The sequence below is a fragment of the Neolamprologus brichardi genome, chromosome 3 (genome assembly GCF_056152115.1).
Source record: "Neolamprologus brichardi isolate AB-2024 chromosome 3, ASM5615211v1, whole genome shotgun sequence".
NCBI classification, from domain to species: Eukaryota; Metazoa; Chordata; class Actinopteri; order Cichliformes; family Cichlidae; genus Neolamprologus; species Neolamprologus brichardi.
In genome coordinates, this window is record NC_142106.1 from 30993146 (window position 1) to 31000335 (window position 7190).

A 7190-nucleotide genomic window follows, 5' to 3' on the forward strand; every position below is an offset into this window, starting at 1 on the left:
AGCTGGGCAAGAAAGGGTTCAGGCCACAAAATGGCTCAGTGTCTGAAGAGGAGGCCAATCAAGACTCAAAAAATGCAAAATAAATACAAAATTTTTTGGGAGGTTTTCTGTTAAAGCTGTTCTGCCTTTATGTCACCAGTGATAGTCTGATATCTGACAGTATTTCTGCCACACACTTGGATGCCACAATGAAACCCGGATGTCCCACACTGTAAAATGTAATATTGTGTTTAATTAAAAATATTAAATAGGCTGAACTCAATTTTTATCAATTTGTTATTAGAACTCGAGTTTAAATAAGTTACCAGTACATTTTATGCAAAAACGCTGATAAACTCAGTTTATTTGAGTTGTCTTAACTTGGAAAAACAAAGTAAGATGGAAGTTTTGCTTCTCAGTGCAGAAGGATGAAAGATGTGTTTTGAAAATGCCCTGTCACTACCGTCCTCCGCATGTTCATGGTGCATTTGTTATGGAATATGTTGAGCAAACCTGGAAAAGCGTCAGCTCAAGATATTATTGTTTTCATTGCTGTGAATCTTTACCTGATACACTGACTTGGTGAGTAAATGTTTACTCTTATTCAAACTGATTTTGTGGCTTCTCTTAGTTTAGCACCAGGTTTATAATGTAGCTAGCTAGTTAGTGTTAGCCTAGCGTTGCTGCTGCCGCTGGGCTCATGTTACTTAAAAATTAACACCACAGCCTTAAAAACCTTACATAAAAATATGTCTGTGAAATTTTCTGTTGATTGTTTGAAAAAAAAGTGAGATAAGAGCCCAGACAAAATTCTTCGGGAGGTGCAGCCATTAGGGGTGGGGGGTATTTTCAATCCATCGCCATAACTAACTAACTAACTAACTAATTATATATATCATGTTTAACCTGAGTAGCAAAAGACCGCAGGGGTTTGAAAACAATAAGGCAGGAGTTAGCTGTGCTCGCGGACTCTATCGAGCCTTGACCTCCCGGTCAGCTATCGCGCTGGTGGATAACAGAGCTCTCCAAAAACGTGGAAGCACTTTTGCAAATATGTGATATTTTGATAAATTAAGTAGATATTTGAGCATTACACAGCTACATTCTCGCCTGAACATATCTTAAAAGGTTATTTTGTGACCCAGAAAGGGTAGTCTGGGGAAAAGGAGGATCGCATTTGTCAGCTGTGGTTGTCGGAGCCTGTGTAAGCCCGGCAATGGCGGAGGAGCGCGGCTAAAAACTTTTTCTGGGTCACAAAATAAACTTTTAAGATATTTTCAGGCCACAATGTAGCTGTGTAAATTTCAAATATCTGCTTAATTTATCAAGACATCACATATTTGCAAAAATGCTCCAACGTTTTCAGAGACTATTAATGTCAAATCTAGACTTTATTTAACAACATAAGCAAACTCTATGTTACAATAATTGCACAGCCATTAAGGATCAAATCGGTTTCTGAAAAATGTTCTGCTTTTTCTCCCTCTGCTTGCTTCTTACTGTCTTTGAGGCTCGGGACCAGCACTCCTGTTGTTGGACAGAAATACATCAACTCAGTGGTAAGTATTTTGTTTTTCCAATATATTAGCAACTGTCAGTGACATTTATGTTAATCAGGCTGAACTTTAATCATACTTTAGATCAGCCTGTTTTACTTGTTGTTTTATTTGTGCTTTGGTTTGGGGAAGTTGTTTCTTTACTGATCTTTTCCTGTCTTCTGTTATTAGACTTGAGATATGACTGTGCGATGCTGTTGCTGGTGACTCCAGTTAATTCTACAAGACATGCTGTGTAAGTAAACAAACAACAGTTTGTCTGCATTTCTTGAAAGATCACATCCCCCAAACTTAGTTTAGAGGGTCTACACTGTAAATAGTGAAGTCTGCAAGTTTTCTAACAGCAAAATTAGTTTTGTGCCCAAATCATTTTGCACATCATTAGAATGAAAGTTATTGGCCATGTTTGCATAGTTCTTTTTAAAATGATGCTTTCATGACATTATTGTGTGTTGGGTGGTGGTCACGGCTATCCAGACTGACAGTGGGACATTGAATGTCACCTCTCCGGTGGGGAGGGAGACTGAGATTGTCTAAATCTGTTTTCTCTGTTTTATACCAAATGCAGAAAAAAATGTTTTAAGAAAGCAATTAAGTTCATGTTCCAAAAAATATGATTGTTTGCTTGCAGGACACCAGGGGAGATGAGTCCTCCGTCACAGATGGTGTGGTCAGTGAAGATGGTCGCCTGCAGGTTCAAGCTCATTGCATCTCCAACCCACATCCACTGCCACTGTACTTAAGGGAAGTTAAAGACTTTCTTCTGCACCTACATTTGGATCACCTCGATCCATGACAGTCATTCAGGCAGTAATGCCCGGACTGGAAACAAGCATCCTTAAAACATTACAACATTCCAGCTCATGTGTTGGAATGAAAAACAAATGTGTTGTTTAAATCAGAGACTGCACTTGTGACAGAACAACAAATATTTTATTTTTATTATATAAGTAATGTAAGTACAAAACAAACTTGTGGTAGGCCTAAACTTATTTTCAGAATAATTACATCTGAGACTTTGTTTCATTGTGAAATTATAACAGTGATGGCAATATAATTGTTTGTTGTTCAGCAGAACAGTGTCCAGTATGTTGGCTGTTATACTTTGTTGTGTTTGAAAATAAAAGTTGGGCTCATTTTAACATCATTACAAAAAGTGTTGTTAATTATTTTTAATCATATTCAGGTTACCACAAATTGTTTTTTCATTTAGTTGAACTTGAAATGTTTGTCAGTAAGTAAACAATTCGTATTGTACAGTCAGAAATATCAAGTTATTCTTAATACTGCAGACTTGCAATGATGGCTGTTGTCCTAACAGTCACCTTAAGTAAGCTTTACTTAGTTTTTTTGAGGCAACGAGTTTCCTTAATTTTTTTGAGTTCTGGGAACTAACAAGTCTGTACAGTGTACTCAAAATGAGTAAGTTGCCCTAACTTGGTCATCTTACGTAAACTTGATCCAATTTTCTTGAGTTCTGGGAACAAATGAGCTTGTACAGAGTACTCAAAATAAATAAGTTATCCTAATTTAGTCATTTTTAGCTAAGCTTTACTCAATTTTTTTTGAGGCAACGAGTTTCCTTAATTTTTTTGAGTTCTGGGAACTAATTCGATTTTACAGTGCATGATATAAAAAAAATGTCACATTTGCCTGGACATTTGGCCCAGAGGGAATGTCGGACACAAAGCTGTAGGGATCTCCCCACCAGCTAATACCCCTGTAATTAAAGCAGACATGGTTGCACATCGGCTATCCTCTGCGACCTCTCGTCAGGCCGAGACATAATGAAAACGCCCCTGGACATCGACGTGCAGCAGAGTGACTCCAGGACACGGAATTAATGATCCGCTGCCCGGTTCAATCCTTCTGATCTCAGCAGCTCATTAATCAGTCTGAGGGCAATTCTGTTATTAATCAGGTTAAGGACCCTGAAAGCATCTGTCAGCTGCAATGCAAACATAAACTTTATCTGCACAAAGCACAACATTGAGGAAAAAGTTAGGCTGTTATATAGATGTGGAGTTAGGGTCTGCAAAAAGTTCCCCCGCAGGCAGACACCGATTACTCCCTAGAGTAAATTTAACTTTGCATAAAGGTTGCAGTCAGGTGAAGGATCATCTGCTTTAAAATAAGTAGAAGGAGCTTAAATTTTTGTCTCGAACTCTGTCTAGAATAGAGATATGAGCCCAGCAGACATCAAAGGCTGAGCTAGAACATCTGGACTCTTAACCTTGTGTTCATGTGAAACACAGACTGTCAGGCTGACACATAATTACCTTTGTGTGCACATCAAACGTGCACAACCACGAGATTAACATGAAAATTAGCTTTGAACACCTTTTTTCACAAAACAAAAAACCAAACAAAAACTAAGTTTAAAGCCTTTACTCTCAAAGGTTGAATATTTTTTCCACAATTCACAACTGCAATTGTCAAAAAGTTGGAACACTGTAAAATGTAATTTTTTTATTTTAAAAAGGGTAAATTTCTCAGTTTAAACATTTGTTATTGATGTTCCCAGTGTTCTATTGCAAATAAAATGTTGTTTTATGACATTTGCAAGGTATTTTGTTCTGTTTTTATTTCCAAAACTCTGTGCCAACAGTTTTGGAATCAAGGCTTGCATATTCAGGACCCACGGCTGCAAAAGAGCAAACGTTTTATATCTTTTTTAAAATGATTATTTTGCCTTGATTAGGTACTTAAGTAATGATTTTAACCCAGTAACCTGCAACCAGCAACTGGTCAAATAAATTAAGGAGAACAAAGTAAAACCTTTTTTCTTTCTTCAGTTGTTTACTTACATAACGAGTTATATTTTGATATTACAAGTATTCAGAAATGTTGTGTTTAAAACTTCAAGTGTAAGAGGGGAAAAAACTGAGTACTGATTAGAGAGTGATTAGCACTCCACGTGTAAGACACAGCAATCATCATCTATGAGATCTTATTAGATTGCGGGACCTCTGCAGATTTTCTGGGATCAGCAGTGGAATGATTAGAAGAGAGGATATCCACCTCTTCAAAATTTTGACTATTGCATGAAAAACAGCTCTTACAGGGAAAAGGATAAAATGTGATCCGCCGAGGATGGAGACTGGATATGGTAAAAGACAAACAATAATTCCTGACTTAAGAACTGAAGCACAACTACAGACAGCTATGAGCCAGGTGGTCAAAAGTCACAACACGGGTCAAAGATGTAATTTCTAAAACATTTTGGACATTTTGGATTATCTAATTATGTTTTTCCACTACATGTTTCTCCCTATTCTGATGTTTATTCCCTTGTCAAAGAAAAAAAAAAGAAGAATTCAGAATTCAAAAGTGGCATTATATATCTGTTATTACATCTTTTTCCAAACTTGTCCAGAACAAAAATGTAAATACAGGATGAAGCGATCATACATTTTTAATTGGTAAACTAATTCTTTAAAGTAACAGATATCACCATGAAGTTTCTCCAGCTTGTTACTACATTATAAAAGTTATTTTTCTAAAGGCAAGTTGTTAAAATGTGCAAATGAGGTATCTCATTAATCACACACCAATTTGCATAAATGTCAAATAAACAAAGTGTGTTAAAATAAACACCTAAATGTGTATTTGGATACTTTATTTCCAATATTCTGAATGGAGACAAAGATCCAGTTTATTAAAATGTCTTTAGCTGATTTTCCTTTAATAAGTAGTTGATTAATGTTTTAGAGGTTTTCCAGATCTGATCTGTTCCTGAGATGCTGTTTACGAGAGTTTAGGGTATAGAAAGGGTGTAGAATTACTTTGTAAGCAGAAGGCGATCATCTGATACGTGTTAGAGCCTAAATCTAGATTAAAATACCAGGTGGGATTGGTGAGCTAATGGAAAGGTGGTTAGCTGTGTGTGTGTGTGTGTGTGTGTGTGTGTGTGTGTGTGTGTGTGTGTGTGTGTGTGTGTGTCAGTCACACTCATTGTCACAGAAAGGGGGAAATGAGCTCAGTGAAGATCATGCTCATAGTTAATCTAACCCATCCAAGTTTCAGACATTTGACCACTGACCACCACACACACACACACACACACACACACCTTCATTAAAATAAATACCCCCCTACCCAATCTGTTTAACACTTTGAGAGCAGACTGAACCAAAATCTGCTTAAGTACTCCCAAGCCGTTAGAGCAGAATGAATAATAAGATGGAGGAATAAAAAGATTATGCATGTGTTTGTGGAGGGGAGGAGGCAGTGGGAGGCTCAGAGGGTTCATTTTATATAGTCTTAAAATAGAAAATCACTCACCGTGACTCTTTTTTTTTTACTGTAGATACTAAAAAGGGATCATAAAATGTTGCCTCTAAACAAAACTAAGGCCTGTATCATAAAAATAACAAAGTAATTAGTGCTGTACTGTAAATATCAACACTTCACTGAGTTCTTTTGATTCCTGCATTATTGAGGCACTGCAAATTATGTAATCCCAACAGTACATGTGAAATCAGAAGTACAGTTATTGTTTTGTAATTTTTCTTAATAAAATGCTTCCAGCTCAACTTTTATTTTAATTATATCCAACTAAACCATGTGTACATTAATGGTGATTTAGGAAACTTTAAAAAATCTTATTATTGGAGCTTCAACAGGAGGTCCGACTTGTTGATGTAAGGGAGGCCTTTGGCCTTTGTGGGGTGAAAAAACAATATAAACTATATATCAGACAGCAAAAACTTTAGCAGAGGCCACATCAATAATCTGGGTATTGCTTATAAAGAGTGAATATCCTGACCAGCTCAGAGACACCAAAAGATCGGAAAGAAAACTAAAGTGAATGATCACAGAATTATTTCCATAGTTAATCAAATCAGCTTCACCACATCTAAACAAGTCAAGCAACTCTTGTGGTGGTACAGTAGGAGTGTCACTGTCAAACGCCACAGTCAAGAGATGCTTTCATGAAGGGAAATTTACAACAAGGTGAAAACCACATATTACACTCAAGAAGAAGAAGAAAACCAAGATGAACTTGTAGCAGAAAGATGGGGAGAGAGAAATCTGGAGAAAGAAAACTGTCTAACACGGTGGAGGTGGCATGAAGTGTGAAGTGTACAGGGCTGTACTCTCTGCTCAGATTCAGCCAAAAGCTGCAACGCTGATCAGAGAGGGCTTCACTGTGCAATGAGATAATGGCCCAAAGCAAACTGTGAGAGCAACCCGAGAGTTTCTCAAGGCCAAGAAATGAGATATTCATCAGTGTCTGAGTCAATCACCTGATCTCAACCTAATCACAGTTACTGCAGAAAAATAATTTGTACAGTCATAGATGACTTGCTTATTGGCATGTCCTCAGTTACTGGTTACAGTACATTTAGTCCCTGTCGTGTTCTTCTACTACTTTTTTATGATGCAGCCTTTTCCTAAAATCATTTAAATAATTGATTTTCATGACTCTATATTCATTTCCCTTTTATGAAAAGGCACAACTAGAATTTTAGGGACTATCTAGGTTTTACTTTAAAAAAACAAAAGCTGAATTGTCAAAACAATAAAAGTATACTGAGCCATTATAAGGTATTTGTGACTGTTTTTTTTTTTTTTTCTCTTGACGTCAGCTGCAGCAAACGCAGCTCCAAAGCTCTGGAGCAGCCTCCTCCTACAGTTCAGGCTTTCGGCCTC

The 7190-nt window shown here is 37.0% G+C and overlaps 1 long non-coding RNA gene across 1 annotated transcript; it reads left to right on the forward strand.

The window, feature by feature from the left end:
• The first annotated feature begins 159 nt into the window (after positions 1 to 159).
• LOC148104193 (uncharacterized) lies at positions 160 to 2716 on the forward strand. The gene is made up of 4 exons (XR_015717203.1): positions 160 to 561; positions 1490 to 1538; positions 1707 to 1770; positions 2167 to 2716. It is a non-coding gene; the product is annotated as an uncharacterized LOC148104193 (long non-coding RNA).
• The last annotated feature ends 4474 nt before the right edge of the window (positions 2717 to 7190 follow it).